The sequence below is a fragment of the Marmota flaviventris genome, chromosome 8 (assembly GCF_047511675.1).
Source record: "Marmota flaviventris isolate mMarFla1 chromosome 8, mMarFla1.hap1, whole genome shotgun sequence".
In the NCBI taxonomy this organism is placed as follows: Eukaryota; Metazoa; Chordata; class Mammalia; order Rodentia; family Sciuridae; genus Marmota; species Marmota flaviventris.
This window is the reverse complement of record NC_092505.1, coordinates 33,027,263-33,048,880: the sequence shown is the minus strand read 5'-3', so window position 1 is coordinate 33,048,880 and position 21,618 is coordinate 33,027,263.

Sequence of the window (21,618 nt, the reverse complement as noted above, 5' to 3'; positions counted from 1 at the left end):
CCATCACCAGGCAGTCAAAAGGTCTGGGTGTTAAAAGGGTAGGGAACACAATTCAGCCCATAATACTCAGGTGGACTGTTGGCAATATGAGTCTGATATTCAGAGAACCCAAGCATGACTATCATCATTATCAACTCTCTTATAAGAATTAGTCAAGAAAAATGAGTAAAGAATAAGTTCCAGAATATATTCTATTTAATATATCCATCAAATTTTAAATATCTAATTTTTATTTTCCCTTGTCTTCTATTATAACTTTAATAGAGCCTCACTCAATTCTTTGATGTTCAATAAATATACCAAATAATGTTGTTTTCAGGGCCTTTGCACTTGCTTTTCCTTCTACCTTGAGCATCCTTCTTCATGATACCTACATACCTTTTCCATTCCTTTCTAAAAAATGTCTGTTCAAATATTTCCTTTCCAGAGACAATTTCTTCAGACAACCTTATATTTCTTCATAGTACTTTTCACACATTGACCTCATATAGTTATTTGTTTATATTCTTCATATTTATATAATTTATAACTCTAAGATAAAACACATTTTGATTATTTTATTCATTGCTCTACCCAAATGTTAAGAACAATGCTTGACTCTATGTAGGAACTCTATAAATATTTGTTGAATGAATTAATGCAAAACACATTTACCATCTATTGTATAGATGATTTCATAAAATATTATTAATTAATTAAATTTAAAATGAAGCAGCTAAAAATTAAATTTTGACATCTTAAATTTTTTTCTTTGAATATTATTATTTGTTGATTTGAGAGATAAGGGAGAATCAAACTATTTATTTAAAATGTAGAACAACCCTTTAATATGTATACATCAAAAAATCAGCCTAATTCCACTGCCAAATCATTTTATCATGTTCACTTCTTATAATGTGAGGCTTTAGTTCTGATTTCTCAGCTGTGTTTCATGTATCTCCTCTCTGTAAGAAACTCCAAGGTCTGTTCCTGTTTATTTATTCAGATTTTATGCACAAGGATAAGTTATAACTCCTTGAGACAGAGCATCTCATTTTCCAAGACACCCCACAGATATCAGCAATTACACTGCTATACAAAAGGTTTCCATCCAAGCAAATAATTTGTTTTCTAGTGAAAAATAAAGGATATCTCACCTCTGAAGAGAGAGTTTTTTTTGTTGTTTCTTTCATAACTGTGAATGACCTATGAGACCCATCTGGTCTTTCCACAAATGAAAGAAAGAAAATCCTTCAAGGGTAAAATATTACTTATTCTATGAGAAAACAATTTTAAATTAAAAAAAGAAAGTGTTTGGCTTGTATCACGGCATGTGTTTGATTTGAATCACTTTCAGCTAGTACTGTTGTACCCACTTAAAATATTTTTGTTGTATAATACATATGTAGATGGAAGAAAATATTTTATCTCAGAATAAGCATTTGTAATAAGTATGAAAATCATTCTCACATTATCAAAATAAATGAAATATTGTGCATGAATATTTTATAGCTTACTGACAAATAAAACAATATCTTTGCATTATATGTATTTTTTTCCATAAAAAAATTCCAAACTTATCGTGAAATATATCTCTACCTCATGTGCAAGAGGAAAATAGCACTGCCATCTTGTAGCATGAATAAAGTAATTGAATTTGACAATATAAGATGTAATTCACCCATGATTATGGAAACCATATGGTTGTTTTGTTTTGTTTTGTTTTGTTTGTTCTGGGGATTGAACTCAGGGACACTGGACCACTGAGCCACATCCCCAGCCCTATTTTGTATTTTACTAGAAACAGGGTCTCACTAAGTTGCTGAAGCTGCAGCCTCTCAAGCCGCTGGGATTACAGGCGTGCACCACTGTGCCCAGCCGGAAAACAGTGTTTTAATTATCTTAATATTTTAAAACTGTCTTTCACTATATTATGTAGATATTAATCAATTTCTCAAGTACTATTTCAATTAATTTTAAGAGGATTCAATATTCTAATTTACATAGTATAAACTAAAAGACATTCAACAAAACTTTATGCTTAAGTATTCATCTTTCTTTCCTGTGGTTCCTTCCTTGAAACAAGTCTTCACTGAATTCCATCTGGATCTTTTGATAATCTACCAAATTATCTTATTACCAATAATTTCAATTCCACATTTATTGAAGTCTGAATTAAGATGCAAAGAGGAATACTGAACCAAAGATCTATGTTAAGGGTCTGGGGTTCTGGCTCAGTGGTAGAGCACTTGCCTAGCACCTGTGAGGCGCTGGGTTTGATTTTCAGCACCACATATAAATAAATTTTTAAAAAGGTCCATTGACAACTAAACAAACACTTTAAAAAAAAAAAAAAACATTGTTAAAAATTGGAAAATTTTGCAGGAGACATGACCTTAGATAAATCAATTAAGCTCTCTGATACAGAGTCTTTGTGTATAAACTGCAGATAATATCAGATCTAGAGGTCTGTGAAAAAAATGTTTCAAATTTAAGATTTGGCAGGAAGCATTTCAGTTGAACATGGCAAGTGCTGAATGAATGCTAATTCTCTTTCTTTTTCCTGGAACAACAATGCAAGCCTCCTCATTGGTGCATTTCCATCTTCTTCATGATAAACTCCAAAATTACTAAGACATGCAAAATATACATAACCTGTTCACATTTCCACAATAATTCTCACCATGCTTTCCCAAAAGTATTCTGATGTTGCAAAAATGGGTCAGGCTGTGTAATTACACAAAATAGTACTTTATAAAAATAAATATCCATAAGTTCTTCATGGAGACACATCATATTTTTCCACTGAAAATACTTCTGAATTCAAATTTTATTGCCATTTCCAATTGTCTAAAAAGTTTCCCCTTAAATTTACTTTTTATTTTATTTTTTAATTTAATTTATTATTATTATTATTATTATTATTATTATTATTATTATTATTATTATTTTGTTACACAGGGAATTGAACTCAGGACCTTGCAAATGCTAGGCAAGTGCTCTACCACTGAACTACATTCCCCCTCTTAAATTTATACTTGAATTATTTGCATTTATTTTCAAGACACCCTTACTATTTTGAAAACAGCACATCTAAATAAGAGACCCATGGTATTCTCTTCATAGATAATATAGAACAATTAATGCTAGAACAACAATTATAAAATGTCAAAGGAATGATATTAGATTTATGAAAAATCAGATCTAAGTTTAAACAATGCAATTAAACTATTTCATTACTAATTTTCTCTACAAAAGAGAATCAAAGCTTAAATTATGAGATAGATAATTTAGTACGTTTCCTTATATTAGGTTGATTAGAAAAACTATTTCAATACTCAACTTTCTTCTTATTTCCAAGCCATTTTCAATGAAATTTCAAATCATTTAATCAACAGACAAAGTGTATTTTCCTTCTTGAATATGACCTAGGTTTGTGACTTTTGTCTGGGCCAATGTAATGTTTGTATGGAATTCCAAATATGGATCTCAAAGATCTCACCCAATTCCACTGGGAACCTGGCCACTGCCAGTTGAATAATTCCAAGAGTGCCTGCTAAAGGATTAGAGATAATATGGGGAGGAATATAGTTGTCTCCAAGGGAAAGAATCATAGACCAACCTAAAGATATTTAATACACCTATCCTTTCAAAATTAGCACAGCTGCCTACCAAAGTCAGTGTTGGCCACAAACTGATTAGTGGACTTAGCCAAGTCATGAAGAGCAAACCAGTTGACTCATACTTTCCAGAACATTAGTAAATGAAAAAATTTAAACTTCTATACTTTTGCATGACAACTATTTATCTCTATATTCACTTGTTTAATATTTTTAAGCCAGGCCATGTATCATATCATACTACAAGTACTGTAATAAGAAAGAGAAAAAATGTGAAGAACATATATATTTTTTGTAGATATTTTTCACATATGTGTATTCACAAACACACACTTATATTTCTCTATATGTGTCAATTTTAAATGTCTGAGTTCTATGTTTACAGTATTAATTCTTGATTATAATTTGTCTTTCTTTATACTATTGTTATATAGACCTTCAGTATTTATTTCACACTGAATATGGAAATCAATTCCTTAGATGTAATTGTAATTTACTAAAGATATATTGAGTCTTTGCTTAGACCAAATGCAGCCTACTCAACACCAGGAGGGGAAGTGTTAAATAGTCACTTCCTAAGATACTTGGCTAATGATGATATTTAGTCAAGCTACCCAAGGCGTGTTTATTGTCAGTGGCTTTGGCAAAAGGGGCGACCATTTTTTAAAAATTTTAGATACCAATAAGACAATTCCATTTCATACTAAAAAAAAAAAAAAAAACTAACAACATCCTCCTGTTCCAAATTATCTTATAGTAGTAAATATCTGAAAATGACAGAACACACCACTTCAGAAAATTACAGATTGAAAAACAATGAACAATACAGTAGCTTCAGCAACCCTTTCCAGTATATAAAAACAAAGAGAGTACTTAGCCATTTGAAGTGTAAAATGTAGGGAAAAAAGGGGATTCTAACAATAGTGTTGATGAACATTCAATATTTAAATTTAACTTAACGTAAATATATTTGAAAAGACTTTAAAAAAGAGTTCTTTGATATATTAATAAGGATCTTGATACAGTGAAATGTGACCCTAGTGTAAAACTCATAAAGACACAGTTAAAGCTTAGAGACTTCCAGAAAGGACATTATTTATTATTTGAGAACATCACTATTTTAGCCTGAAGAGGTTAAAAATTTACAAAAAAAAAAAAATCATACTAGTGGATATATGGGAAAGTTGTGTTTGTACAGAATCTATAATTTGTTATAGTTTTGTGTAAATTAACAAGATAGTAAGAATATATTACATACAAGATAAAACTCAGTGACTTCAGAGTACAATATGATTATTTTGGTCTTTTGTGACATTAAGTTCTAAGTATCCATATAAATTCTAGTTATCTATACTAGTTGGACTCTAGTTGTGAAAGCAATTAATGAGAGCACAGCTTAGGAAATGGTATTCAGGAAAGGTTGTTTGTTTATGTGTTTCTGTGTATGAGGCATCACATGCTGCATAAACCACATGCTAGGCAATGGTGAAAAAAAAAAAATGATTAGCAAGACACAATACCCCGCATTGAGAATCTCACAATCTACCCTCAAATTTCAATATTACTGATTTTTCAGTTGAAATAGGCATTATAATTCGGAAAGAATTAGAATGCTGATGGTATTAAAAATAGTTATCACTTTATAATACTTCCTATACCCTGATTCAAGTTGAAGTATTTTACCCATGTAAGCTCACTGAATTATCAAAACAAATCTAGGAGCTAGGAATCGTTACAAAGCTTATTTTACAATAATTGTTTAAAAAAAATGTGAAGCAAAGCTGAGTAATTGCCATGGATAATCTGCTAGTTCATTTTTGCGGATGAATGTAGATGTACTAGGATTTGAAGTCTCTAATCTGGTTCCAGTGTGTGTGCTCTTAACTATAAAATTTCTTTATATGATTCTGCATACTGCACTTACTATAAAATTCCTTTATATGATATTGCATACTGCACTTTGTACTATAATAGCACTTCTGAAGCACTTTGAAAAGCCATTATTTCCTACAACTTGTTTCATGTCCTGTCTGACTAATACCTGCATATCTTATAGCCTATGTTGTTAGTTCCAGTTTTGAAGCAAAATGAAGTGGATTTCAAATGCTGAATTTGCAAATTCATACCTGCAACCCATTGCATAATTCACATCTGTCCTTTTAACTATTGGAATTTTCTCAACTCTACATTTTGGGTTATAAAATACTCCTTTAGGCCAATTTGATTTCAGCACAGCAATGATGGACAGTTCCCTGTATACAACTGCCTTCCCAACTTGGCAAACTTGAGTCTTTTTCCAAGGCAAAGTGTGATACTGTGAGTATACATGTGCTCTTTGATGATACAGGGGAACCCCCTACCAATAACATGCTTTCACTTCTCTTCCTTTTGGACAGACTATTCTAATGTACATTCTGCTGAGTTGCTCACAATATCTCTCACGACACTGAACTTCAATTTTTCCCACTGTAGTAAACATTCAATACTCACCTTTATTCACATTTCTTTATTCCCATTTCTTTATTCCCTAGTGTACTTTCCTTTCTCCATCACTTTCCCTCCCTATAACCTCCTACAACCTGCACAGAAGATTGTGTCTCAGGTGCTGTGTTAGATTCAGAGATGAAAGACAGGAAGATTAAAGGAGATAGTCCTTGTGAAGTGCTCAGTTACATAAGTAATATGAAATATATTTATGTTTTCAATAATGATCAAATAATAACATTGTTATCTTCTCTGAATTATCTACATTGTTTGGAAACAGAATTTTTCAAGTTTTTAACATATATTTCCTGAAGGAAAGAAAGCCATGAAAAAAAAATAAAAACTGAAGAAATGAAATCATGAGTGAAAGAGATTACAGCAACATGAATGAAAGAAATGAAGAACAATGATACACAAGGAAATCCCCTTGTGTCTTAATGAACCTTAATAACAATACTAACTAAAACACAAGATAATCTGAAAGTCTCAAGCAATTTTCATCATATTGTGGTATAGTGAACTTGACGTCCAGTGAATTTGATTTGAGAAAGAAAAAAAAAAGACACCTCATTCTAAGAGATTTTTTTCTTATTTATTCACACAACTTATTAGTTACCAAGCATATTTTATGTGGAAGTTAAGCATAGAAAAAATAGTCTGAATGTATGTATGTATGCAGTCTGAATAAGACAGTTTTTTCCTTAATTGATTCTAAAACTGAATTTAAGAGTGTGTGAAGTTCAATGAGGCTATTTTCTATTTTAAACCACATTTTGTACCCTGAATTGGAAACATGTGATCACATGCTAGAAACACTTTCTTATTTCCCTGTATGTTTCGACTGCTTTTCTCCTCAGTTAGCTTCTTTCCTGTTCTGCTTTTTTTCTCGGACTAGCTTTTGCATGCCTTCAAAAACCTTTTCTGATTTCAGTAATTACAACCTGTTTTAGAAGATTGAGAACACTAAAAACAATATAAAACATAGGCTTTCAGAGCATACTTCCTGTTATAGAAATTAAGAAGAAACCAAAGTACAATGAAGTAATAATTAATGAGAAGGTAGTGTTCATTGATCACCAAAGTATTGTGATGCAGTTAAATATATAAAAGATTAAAAAATACAACTGGAAGACAACTAGTAAATAAAGGAAAATGTTGTTTCTGTTTACCTGGAAACAACTGTTTGCTCCGTGAAAAATGAATCCTAGGATTATATTCATAGAATATAATCCTATTAAAAGCCATGAAGAGTATTTATAGAATTAGAGGCCAACTTTTGGATGGTTTAAATTTTTAACTACATTAATAAAAAAAATCTGTACACCCAGAAAAATGAGAAATTATACCCCATCTGATTCAAATGTATGATATGTCACGATCATTGTACTGTCATGTGTAACTAATTAAAACAAGTAAACAAATAAAAAAAATCTTTAATATACAAGGTATATAAATTTATTGATTTATGTAAAATTATTATATTAAAATAAATGATAAATTTTACATCCATATGTAATATATACTAATAGAAAATAAGTATAAACTCAAAGTAAATGGATATAAAATACATATAGATTAATTGAATAACATTTATACATTATATATAAATGTCAGTAAATAAAAACAACTATATCATGCACACCATAAAATATGCACACATATATATTTGAAATCAATGTAACAAATGTGATGAATAATATTCTTTATTTTTATTTGTCCTTATATTAGTTGTACATGACAGCAGAATGTATTTTGACATATTATACATATATGGAGTATAACTTCTCATGCTTCTGGTTGAACATGATGCAGAATGACATTGGTTGTGTGTGTGTGTGTGTATATGTATATATATATATATATATATATATATATATATATATATATATATGATGTCCAATTCATTCTAGTATCTTTCCTATTCTCACTCTTACTCCCTTCCCTTCTTTTTAAATGTAAAATTATGTATGAGGCTAACATTAGCTAAAATCCTGTGACAAGGAAAACACTTAGAGCAATGTTTGTATTCAATAAATCTGGATAATTGCATTTTTTGGCTAATTTTCTGTCAGATCTCGTTCTCTTTTTACTTTTTCTCTTTTGTTTTTATATCACCAACATTTCTTAAAGAAATGGACTGAGAACAAAACATGGGGAAGAGAAGTATGAAACAGAAAATACGAATGTAAGTTGTTTTGTTAACTGTTTTACAACCATAACAAACTAGTCCAGAGAAGGTCCTGGATACAATACAATGAAGTTTCAAAGATTGAAGTGCTCTCCTGACAAGACTCAAGATTTTGGCTTCTAGAGCTTGGAATTTAGACTGTAGTACTTGTTTTTGGATGGATCACTGGGTGTGGGGCACAGTCCATGCTTTTAGCCAGATCAAACAGAAAATTGGCCAAAGGTACCAGGTAAAGATATCCACAGACTGAAGGTGAAAGATTGGGAAAAACATACCACTCATATGGACTGTAGAAATAAGCAGGGGCTTTCAATCATCATATCAAATAAAGTAGACTTTAAGCCAAAGTTAATCAAAAGAGATAAAGAAGGACATTCCATACTGCTTAAGGGAACCATACATCAACAAGACATAACAGTTATAAATATATATGCTCCCAAAATGGAGCATCTACATTAATCAAACAAACTCTTCTCAAGTTCAAGAGTCAAGTAGACCACAACACAATAATTCTGGGTGACTTTAACACACTTCTTTTACCACTGGATAGATAGTCCAAACAAAAGCTAAACAAAGAAACTATAGAACTCAATAATACATTCAATAACTTAGACTTAAGAGAATATATAGAATATTTCATCTATCTGCGAGTGAATACACTTTCTTCTCAGCAGCACATGAATTCTTCTGTAAAACAGACTATATATTATGCCACAAAGAAACTCTTAGTAAATACAAAAAGTGGAGTTACTAGCCTGCATTTTAGATTATAATGGAATTAAATTAGAAATCAACAATGAAATAAAATATAGAAGCTACTCTAACACCTGGAGACTAAATAATATGCTATTGAATGAACTGTGAGTTGCAGAAGATATCAAGGAGGAGATTAAAAAATTCTTAGAGGTGAATGAGAACACAGATACAACATTGAAATCTCTGGGACACCATGATTGCAGTACTAAGAGGAAAGTTCATTGCATGGAGGTCATTCCTTAAAAAAAAAAAAAAAAAGAAAAAGTCAACAAATAAATGTCTTAACATTACATCTCAAAGACCTAGACAAAGAAGAACAAATCAACACCAAAGGCAGCAGAAGACAGGAAATAATTAAAATCAGAGCTGAAATCAATGAAATTGAAACAACTGAAGCAACAAAAAGTTGGTTCTTTGCAAAAATAAATAAAACTGATAAACCCTTAACCATGCTAATGAAGAGAAGAAGAGAGAAAACTCAAATTACTAACATCTATGATGAAAAAGGAAATACCATGATGGACACTACAGAAATACAGAAGATAATTAGAAATTACTTTGAAAATTTGTACTCCAATAAAAAAAAAGAAATATAGATGAAGCCTTTTGTCTCATGTGTCACATAAAAACTAAAGTTCCTCCCTATGGTGCAGCCTCCATGGGGTGTCATTCCTGTCAATCTTTTCTTAATATGGGCTATAATGCCTCCTCTGTATTTTTCTTGTGCCCATGAAGTGCAGTCCAGGGAGTCCTGTTGAATCTCTTCTCAGATACCACGTCTCTGTTCACCTTTTCATTGCATGACTTCCATGTAGCAAGGGTTAGCCAACTGGAACAGTTATAGGAGAGGTGCCTGTGTGGCTCAGGAAGTCCCTGAATGCTACCTAAGGCATGGCACATCTTCTGTCTTCTTAAAATATGTATTAACAACATACAGGGCTGTGTATACAAATAATTCTAGGTAAAATTTTAGTTTTACTTCTTGTTCAGCTCTTCAGAATCAATTTGCTGCTTCTCTACAGGAGCAATTTTAAATGTCTTCTATGCTTTTGATGATAATTTCATTAAAATTAGATAATGTAAACTTAAAAGCCATTAATTGGACACATGTAAATCAAAATACATGTGAACACGAATCAAACAACAGGGTGAAGTTATCACTGTCAATCCCCCTATAATGTAAAAACCTCAACCTCTCCTCCTCAGGATACCTTTGAAATCTCATCTGAGACATGCATCAAAATCATTGTGTATGTAATTTACTAATAAGAAATAATGATCCATTTTTAAGTGAAAATGTTAACATAAACATAAATCCTTATTTTTCCCCATTATCAATGAAGAATGGGTAATCAGGATTTAATGCATCCAAATTTAGCATCAAACCTTAGGAGGACACAATATAAAATCTGCAGGAGTCTACTGTTTCAGACAACAGAGAATAATTATGAGAAATTGAAAAGGAAATGACTTTCCCTTGTTAAAAGTAAATTTTAAAAATATGGTTTGAATAATTCCTTATTCAGCTTTCTACACTGCAACACAAATATTCATTTTAGCTCATGGTTTCACAGGTTGCAGCCCATTGTCACTTGACTACATTGTTTCTGGGCCTATGGTGAGGCAGTACATCATGACAAGAGTAGGGGGGAGAAAAACTGCTCACCTCATGGCATCTGAGAAGCAAGGAGAGAGAGGTTTAGGAAGGAGCTGGATCCAATACACTTCAAAGTTTTGCCCCCAGTAACCTATTTCCTCCAATTAGACCTACTCCCTACCTCTACCATCATCCCCCAGGCCTTCAACCCATGAGCCTTTGAGAACATTACAGGAGAAATATCTGGCCTAGAAATACTCAGGAAGGAGAAAAATCTAATTAAGAAAGGATGATCGGCTATTGATTCCTACCTGACTCTACTTCTCTTTTCATTATTACATTTCAGTTGTTTGGGCTTTTTTTGTTTTGTTTTGTTTGTATTTTCATAGGATTGTGACACCATGATAGCATCTTCCACATTTATAAGGGTTATGGTACCCCATTTTAAATTTAGCCCAGGATCACAAAGTATAAATGCTTTCCAGAAGGCAAAGTCCATAGCAGATGAGTAAGATTCTCCGGAGATCCTCTCTCCAGAGACATAAGTTGAACAGATAAACACATACCAAAGTTCCTTTACAAGTGCTAAGTAAACCAAGTGAGGGATCATAATGCTTGTTATTAGTATAGCAAAATGAAAAGATGCATTGAAGAAGACGGGAAGGAAGGTGCTGCCTACCTCACCCTTCACTCAAGTTCAAGCATATCATCATAGAGACAGATGCCTCCAAATGACAAAAGGAGCAGAAACTAAGTCCACATCCACCATGATGAAACCAAGTGCTGGGAAAGAGCCCACAAGACCAATAGCCATGAGATGAGCCACCAGAACTATACTAGCCATGTAGAAAAAAACAAACAAACTGTTTCTATCACCCCTTTCCCCCAACCTACATTAGCAAAGCAGAGAGGAAGACTCCATCCACTGGGGAACAGATCAAAAAATGAGCTAAAACTTTTGTTGTAGAATTAGATCCAGGGTTACCATGGTGACGTCTAGCACCTGTTAGAGATCAAAGGCCCTGGACACTGGCCAGAGTTCATAGATAGACGTTCTAGAAGTTCCCTAGCATCAGGCAGGGACCTGTGTGCCAGTGGAACAGACTCAAGTTTTAGCCTGAATTACTGCCAGTTTGGGAGTGGACACAAACTGGAGCATACACTCCCTCCTCCTGAGACTGTACAGGCGGCTATACCTGTGACACTCAGATGTGACCTAGCTTAACCTCAAACTATGTGACCAAGGAACTATTTGATCATCCCACCTTCAAGCTCTGGTAGCATAGTTATCACCAAATCAGCATTCACAGATGATACTCCAGAACTTCCCCAGAATAAGGCAGAGACCTGCACCCAGTGAGGTGGTCTGAAATTTTAGCTTGTGTAACTGCCCATTGTTGCATGTGCCCCCCGATCCTTATGACAGTGAGATTCAGGTAGCACGTAGGTAAGCACCAACCTAGGGTTGCCAAGGGACTGCCAGCACCAATACTACTCCAACCCCATTCACTGAGAATAGGACAGGATAGTAAGCTTAAGACTGTAAAAGAATTTAGTGCTAGAATGGTGAAACTTAACATTGGATAGATCCTAGCAGTCTCTACACCCAGGTCTTCATATAGAAGCAAACTCAGAATAACTCAATTTCCAGATAAAGATATGATACTCCAGTCTATCAGAATTCTATTCCAGCAGTATCACCTGTGATATGTCACAGCAGACTTGGGCCATAAGTCCACCTCAGCCATAAGAAGAAAGTCACAACATCATGGGCCCTGGTCCTTCCCTAGTGTTGTGTTTGTCTTGGCAAGCTGTGGGCACAAAATGCAATGTATCTTGGTAGAATCAGTGGCCATGAACTGGGTATAGGAATGCTGGATCTGGTACATTAATGGTGATTCTGCCCAGGAGCAGGTAGAACCCTGCAGTTTCTGAACACAGGTCTGTGACTGTGGATGGGGGATGTGGGCTTATTCAGGCCCTGGGGTAGATTGGCAATGATAGAATACATTTTGTAGGTATCACTGTGCTTTATTTTGATCAATACATTAACTTTGGATTTGAGTCAAGCCTCATCTTGGATCATCCTCTAGTGTTAAGTGACAATATATCAACGGAAGACAGCTGGAAAACCTTGACCTAGGTGACATCCAGTTCTAAAATAGTTTTTTGGAAGAGATTACAGGCTCATAGAAAACAAGAAGCCTGCTTAGAATTTATGGAAAAACAGGCACAAACTAAGATAGGAAGGAAGACTGGAATGAATACCTAGTTCTTCAATGCCTAGACAATGTTGATGCCAAGAAGCATCAAGGGCTTTCAGGAAACAATGGTCTCACTTAATACTAAAAATAAAGTGCCAGAAAGAGACTGACCAGGTAGTAATCACTATGCGGAAACTCTGACAGAGAATTCAAAACAGCTATTTTAAAAAATCAATGAGCTTGAAGAAAACATGCAGAAATATTTCAATAGTCTAACAGAGAAACTTAATGATGAGATGGAAGCAATTTAAAATATCAAACAGAAATCCTTAGGCTGAAAAATACACTCAGCAAAATTAAAAATGCAGTGGAATATATACTCAGCAAAATTAAATACATTCAATAGCAGGTAGATCAAACAGAAGAAAGAATTACTGAGCTCGAAGATTGGCTATTTGCAAATATACAGAAGAGAAAAAAATAAATGGGAGTACGGAAAACTTACAGAAACTTTGTGATAGTATTAAAAGAAGAAAGATTTAAGCTATTTGGGTTTGAAAGAAACTTGAGAAAGTCAAAGGGGTAAAGAGCTTATTCAAAGAATTAATACCATAAAATTTCCCAAAACTAGAGAAGGAAAGAAATAAAGTACAGGAAGATCAAAAATTACTACTCAAATTTAACTCAGGCAAGTCTACTCCAGGACATCCTATAATCAAGCTTTTAATGGTGAAAGATACAGAGAAGATTTTCAAGACTATAAATGGAAAGAAACAAATAGTACATATGGGAACCCCAATTTGGAGGATAGCAGAACTAGCTGTAGAAACCTTACAGGTCAGAAGAAAATTGCATGAAATTTTCACAGGACTACAGGAAAAACCTTCCAATCATGAATACTGTTCCCAGCAAAGATTATCTTTGAAAATGAAGCAAACATAAATACATTCCCAGGCCATTAAGAAAACTTACCAATGAAAATATTTATATAGACAAATTCAGAATGCTCTAATATTGCAAACCTGGTACAAAAATAATTCACTTCTTTTATATAAAGAATACAAAAAGCAATTTTAAAATACTAACTACATTGATATGGTTCAGCTATGCAATACAGAAAACTTATAGGAAATTTGTAAAAACCATACTCCCCATTTAGAAATAGTTGCAAGAATGCCTTACCTAGCAATAATTATTTTGAATGTAAATGAATTAAGTTCTCCAATTAAAAGACAAAGGGTGATTGAATGGTTAAAGGAAAAAGATAACCTGTGTTAATGGATTTGAAGAAACAATATTGTTAAAATATCTTTATTACTCAAGATGATCTACAAATTCAGTGCAATTCCTAACAAAATAATCTTAAAATTTTTATGAAACCACAGAAGTCCTAAAATAGCCAAAGACATATTGAATAAAAAGAATAAAGCAGGGAACCCTATATAACCTGACTTAAAAATATACTATAAAGGTGTAATAAGCAAAACTGCATGATATATGCACCAATATAGACAAATGGAACAGGATATAAAACCTGCAAGTAAACCAATGTCTCTAGAACCAAATTTTCACAAAGGTTCAAAGAGCAAACATTTGAGAAAGAACAATATTTTAAATAAATAGTGCTGAGAAAATCATATATTTGCATGCAAAAGAATGAAATAGACCCTTAAATCTTACCAATTTAAAAAAGATTACCTTAAAATGAATGGAAGACAAATGTAAGACCAAAACTATGAAATCTACAGAAGAAATCATAGATTAAATGCTTCAGAACATTGCAAAGTGCAAAGATATTTTAGAGAAGCCCTCAAAATCACAGAAAACAAAAGCAGAAACAGAAGTTGTGATTACATCAAACTCTAAAGCCTCTGCACAGTAAAAGAAATCAACAGAGTGAAGAAAATCTATAGAATAGGAGATAATAGTTGTGAGTTATATATCTAATAAGAAGTTGATTCCAGAACAGGGCACCAAAATACAGCAAAAATAAGAAAACCAATCAAGCAAGCAACAAACAACAAAAAAACCTCAATAAACCATTCTCAATTTAAAAACAAATAAGAATCCTAAATAGAAATTTCTCACAAGAAGACATACCATAACAAATCACAATAGATATAGCCTCATGTCAGTTAGAATGGAAATTTAAAAAGACTAAAAATAGTGTTAGAAGGATGTGGAGAAAAGAGAACCTGCACATGCTGTTGGTGAGAATGTAAATGTACAGTCATTATGGAAAATATTATGGAAGTTCTTTAAAAAAGTAAAAAAGAGCTACCATATAATACAGCAGTCCAACTTCTGGTTATATATCCAAAGGAAATGAAGTCAGTATGTCAAAGAGACTTCTATACTCTCATGTTCATAGCAGCACTATTCACAATAGCCAAGAAATAAAAACAATGTAAGTGTCCATCAACTGAAGAATGGATAAAGAAAATGTGGTACATATATACTATTAAATATCATTCAACCATAAAAGAAAACAAAAAACTGCCATTTGCCATAACATGGATGGAACTGGAGATCATTATGCTAAGTAAAATAAGCCAGGCACTGAAAATAAGTACCACATAACCTTACTCATATTTGAAATCTAAAAATATTGATCTCATAAAAGTTGAGAATAAATAGCGGTTACCAGAAATTAGGGAGAAAAATGGAGAAGGAGATACAGGGAAATGCTTCATGTTCTCAATGGCTACTAAGAAATAGTCATATAGAAGCATGAAGTTCTGATGGGCTCTTATATAGTAGGGTGACTATATTAACAATAATTTACTGTATATTACAAAAACCTAGAAGAATGAATTTTTAACATTCCTGCCATCATCTGTTGAGAGGTACCTAGGCTGATTTCGTATCTTAGCTATTAAAAATCATACCACAATAAACACCAGTATGCAGGTATCTCTTTTTTATGCTTACTCCATTATTCAGTCACAAAGAATTATAAAATACTGTGATTTGCAGCAAAATGGATAGAACTGGAGGTCATTATCATAAGTGAAATGTACTAGACACAGAAAGATAAGTATCATATGTTATCTCTCATATATGAAGATTAAAAATATAATAATCAAACATAAAATTTGAGAAGTTGACCTAAAATTGACCTGATTGCTAGGGACATGGGAGGGTGCCACAAGGGAAGGGGACAAAAGAATGGAAAAAGGGTGGTTGGATATGATCAATGTATGCTGTTTGCCCGTATGAAAATATCACAGTAAATCACATTAATACATACAATTAATATGTGTTAATGAAAATGTACATGGTAAAAGAGGTTTTACCATAACAAATGATGAGAAGATTTTTATGTTTCACCTGATTTAAACACTAGACATGTATATATGTAGTATAACACCATATTTACCCCATTAGTATGTACCATTTTTAGTTTTTATAAACTGATTATAAAATAAATGTAATTAATAAATAATGCCTTCCATGTGATACACACTATAAATTATAGTAAAATATATTTAAAAACTATAACCTACAAGGAACAAACTGAAAAATGATCTAGATGCAGAAAACAGCGTTGTTTGGTCTATGCCAAATAACATTGGCTGTAAGTCAAAATGGTGTATTAGCTTCCCTCCTTTCCTTGAGTGAAAAAAAAAAAAAAAAAAGATGAAATGTTAGGGAGGAAGAAAGTCATGAGTGTGGAGCCAAGGTCTTTTTCTCTAAATGGAAAAATTTAGAGAATTCACAAAAAAGAGGGTTCAGGGGAGCTATAAATCAATACAGGATCTCTAAATGCGCTTCACAGGTAAAAGAGGAATAAAAGCAAAATCAAAAAAGGAGGGAAAAATCTGTAGATTCGGGTCCTAGACTAGACAATCTATAAGACCTGGCTAAGAATTAGATGTTGGTCACATTGATATGGTTATTAAATTTAAGGATCCTTTCATCAATAAGTGAAGTCTTATTCCTCTCTAGTTGATGACTTGCTTTACCAATAGAATTTGGCAGATGTGATTTTTCTGGGGCTGCTAATACTAGGTAATAAGAAGCATTGCAGGTTCTGCCTGGCTCCCCTAGCATACTGGACTGGACCCCAGCTGCAATGTTGGGAACACATGCAGCTCCATGGAGATACTCATATATAGAGAAACTGAAGTTTCCAACTAACAGCCCCAGCTGAGCTCCAAATTGACAGCCAGCATCAATTTGACAGTCAGATCAGTTAGTATAAAATAGATCTGTCAGCCAAAATGAGTCTCTCTAGCATATGGCTTCAGATGGAAGCAAGACTCTCATTGGGTCTTATCAGAATTACATAACTGTGAACAAAATAATGAATATTATTGATATAAGCCACTAAATTCAGGGATTGTTTGTAATAGCCAAAAACAATGGGTCTTGGGTTCAAATAGATGATATTTTAACTTTCTCAGAATTGCAAGTTGATTACCTCACCAGAAAAATCCTAAAGATATTTTAGGGATTGACTAAATCTAAAAAGAAAATAGCTGAGCAAACAATGTACAGGGATTAACAATTAGTGAAAATCAATGAAAACAAAATTGTTGGCCACAGAAAATTAATGAGATCTATGAATGTGACCCTTGTATTAGTCAAAAGAATTAAAAATAAAAATATTTTTGGGTGGTACATGCATGTAATCCCAGTGACTCTGGAAGCTGAGACAGGAGGATCGAAAGCTCAAGGCCAGCCTCAACAATTTAGTGAGACCTTGTCCTGTCTCAAAATAAAAATAAAATAAAAAGGGCTGGAGATGTGGCTCAGTGGTAAAGTGCACCTGGGTTAGATCCCCCCAATACAAAAACTAAATAAATATAAATAAATAAAAAATAATTTTTAAAATAGGGCAGGAATATTAGATGGCCTATTCTTAACACCTAAGAATGAATGTAATGCTATGCTCAAAATCATATTTCACTAACCCATAGATTCCACAAAAAAGAGGAATACTTTTTCAATTACTTCAAGTCTCAACATGAATATCTCACCTTCAAAGGAGTTAAAGGAAAAATTATTCAATGGTACTTGTCAAAGCTTAAGCTTAGTAATGAAGGTAAAAAAGACTTTTTTCAGGACCATCTTAATAAAAGCCTTTAAAATTAGATATTGTTCTATCAAATGTCATCATTTTTTAAATCTTATTTTTTAAAGATAACCACGTAGTTCATAAAATCAGATGCTACTGATAAATATAAAATCAAGATATAGTTGAAAATTCTTAACACAGCAAAGTATAAAATATTTTTCAAGTGTATACTTGTCCTAACTGGTAATGATGATTATTTCAAGGAAGAATTTCCCACCTTAAAATTTGGTTATTTTATACAGGTACTTTGGATTAGACAGAGGGGAGTGAAGGGAGGGGAAGGGGTAGGGATGATAGTAGAATGAATTGGAGATATTTATCCTATGTGCATATATGATTACAAAGCTATGTAAATCTACATCATGTACAATCAGAAGAATGAGAAGTTATACTCCATTTATGTATGATGTGTCAAAATGCATTCTATTGTTATGTTTAATTAGAACAAATAAATTTTAAAAAGAAAGGAAAAAAACATTTTAAAGTGCATTGACAGCATACTTTAAGATATGTATATATGCAGTATTCAAGAAAAGCCATATAATAGATAATATTCTAGACTATCCTAGCCCTACTCTTTTGCTTCTCCATTCCAAATATTGATAAAAACAATTAATTGAAAGTCCTTCACATGACTGTTATTCAAAATGTAGTTCATGCTGCCTTAATAAAATGTGAAATAAATTCAGTAGTAAAACCTGCTTTTTGGATTACTCTTGCTAATATTATTTTAAATATGGAATAGAGTGATTATAGTATCTGCATGTAAGGCTTCATGACACTTTTGTCTCACCTGTGTGTGCCCATTACATCTGTAGAAATAAATTTACTTGTGTGGATAACATTCCATAAAATTTGAAAGAGATGAAGTCATAGAGGGATAGACTAAACTTGATGTTCTCTCTGCTCTTAGAATTAGACAATTGGGTCAAACCCAAGATTTCAATGAATGGAGACAAGCTGATGTTTCTTCTCAAGTTTCTTGGTCTTAGAAGCACAGTGGTCACTTATTTTTAAGCATGATTTAATCTCACCATGCTACTTACGTACCTCCGATACTTAAAGAGGATATTTTCAGTCCTGCTTTGAAATTGAGACACATATTCAATTCAGTAGTCTTTAGATTAGTTATAAAGTTCTTGAAAGTGTAATAATCCCTCAAATGTTTTCACCACTCTCATGATTGAAGTCACTCACTAGACATATCTCCAGGGCTCAAAGGAAGGGAAAGGCAAGAAAGACATCTCAGATTTTAGTTGAGTGTTCTGGAATACTTTAGCTCATTCAATGTTTTCTTCTTTCTTTGTAAAGGCAAAAAATTAAACAGAGAGAAGTAATTTGCATTTTTGACAAGAGAAACAAGATTTAGAGAAAGGCAAATTAAAGTTATTCATGAGAGATATCTCACGAAGTATATGGAAAGGAATTTGTAAAAGAACAAAAGTCAATAAATATGGATAAGCTTATAATTTAAAGTGATATATGCAGACACTGAAATAAATGTTAAATTAAAAGATAGAGCTGGGGATATAGTTCTGTTGGTAGTGTGCTTGCCTCACATGCACAAGGCCATGGGTTCAATCACCAGCACCAAACACACACAAAAAAGAGGTAAGATTTGAGGAAAACATAATAGTTCACGTCTGTGATCACACATTTACTTTTTACTCAACCAATATTAAAGGTTAATATTGGTTATTACGAATATTATGAAAGTCCCTGGAGAGAGGATAAAGATGAAAATTCTAACATTAAGGAAGAAATGCTTTGATAGAAATCGTTTAGATATTTGAGCCAGATGCACATAAAACCAACAAAGCCTAGCTAGCTACAGTCCAGTCAGAGCCAAGGTAACATTCAAAGGAATGCCAGTCAGTCCCATTGACAGGAAACATCTGAAAAACTTTATTTTTTACTGTTTTATATAAACACAAAAACATTTGTAGTACATTCCATTTTCCATTTCAGTATAGGTATTAGAAACAGATAAAATCTCTGTTCTCTCTTTCTATAAAGCATTAAAACTTTCTCCCGAACTAAACACATAGGAGATTCCAATCTTCACTCTTCCTCTCACCTTTAGATCTATGCATTGATCTTCTGAGGAGAAGCTTTCTGTTGTTGCTTGTTTAAATTTGCAAGGATGGTGCCTCCTGCTTATCAAGTATCTCTGTTCTGTAAAACATACCAGTAGGATTTAAGCCGACAAGGTAGATATTCCTAATAATCAGGGGTCAAAGGTAAAAATATAAATATTTACAGGATTGCCCCCTTATCTATGGTTTTTCAGATTTCAAAGTTGCCCAAAGTTCACTGCAGTCTAAAAATATTAAATTTTAAAAATCCAAGGATAAACAATTAGTAACTTTTGAATAACTTTTATTACAGTGTATTATTACAATTTTTTGATTTTATTATTCGTTTTTGTTACTGATCTGTTACCATGTCTAATTATAACTTAAACTTTATCACAGGTATATGAGTAGGAAAACACGTAGTGGAATCTAATCTATCCCTCATGGATAAAGGAGCACTGCCATTTGTATATTTTCTGTCTCTTCAAAATTAAGGAAAATTTTATATGAAAAACTAAAAAAGTTATCTACTAATATAAACAAAGAGTACTGGAGAAAAAAAAGAGGATTGAGAGAAAGACAATTCATTTAGTGCCAGATGTACCAAGATAAGTCATTGGTAAGGTTTAAAATGGATATATCCATTGAAGATCTTCAAATATTAGTTAGAAACCTCAGAGATATACCGTGATTGAGATAAAATATTTGTACATGTAAGGATAATATAAATGTTGACAACACAGTTGTATGAGGTTGCAAAGAGAGTTTTTTCTGATACACAGTCATATCTTAGGTCAGATTCCTGGGACAACTTTATTAAGCAATTAAGACAAAAAGAATGAGCTGGTTACAAAGGCAAGGAGAAAAGATGTCTCTGAATAATTCTGTTTGATAATAAAAGAGAGAAGTAATTTATAGCAAAGAGATAAAACATTTCAATGGTATATAGTGTTAATTTTGTTTATATACTATGAGATTGTTCATGTGCAATGGGTAAACTTTCCTTAGATACTGAAAAGCAGTAGTTTTGGAAATTATTCATTTTTCTAAAATATAAATAGCAATTTAGATATCTATTCACAAATGATCCTAAAATATTAACTGAATAGAAAATAAAATTTAAAATCTAGGAATACATACAATCTATGAACATAGTTGGTAGCATTTTTATTTATTTGCTTGCTTGTTTATTTTATTTATTTTAAAAATCAAGATTAGACATCAAAGAATGGAAGCTGCAAAACTATGCCTAAGTATGTTGGCTTGGAGATAACATAAAAGACCGTAGCTTAATTTAGAGAATATTTTCTGGAAAAGAATGAAAAATCATGTTGTGTCTTTTTTTCCCCCTTTTTTTTGGCTAGAAAGAATAATGTACAAATACCTATTATTTTGCCCCCCTTTTACCCACCATCATCCTTTATTATAAAATAAGACGTACTTGAAATTATTAAAGCACTGTGTGCTGTATCGTACATAATTTTTGTTTATTATAACTTACAAAACAATCAATTTAAGCAACAAAATATTTTTCCCTGAAAATATCACTTCTCTGACATCTTAATACATATGACCCCTTAAGGTCGTCAGAGAAACATTCAGAAAGTAAACCTAGCTGAGCAACTCACATCAGAT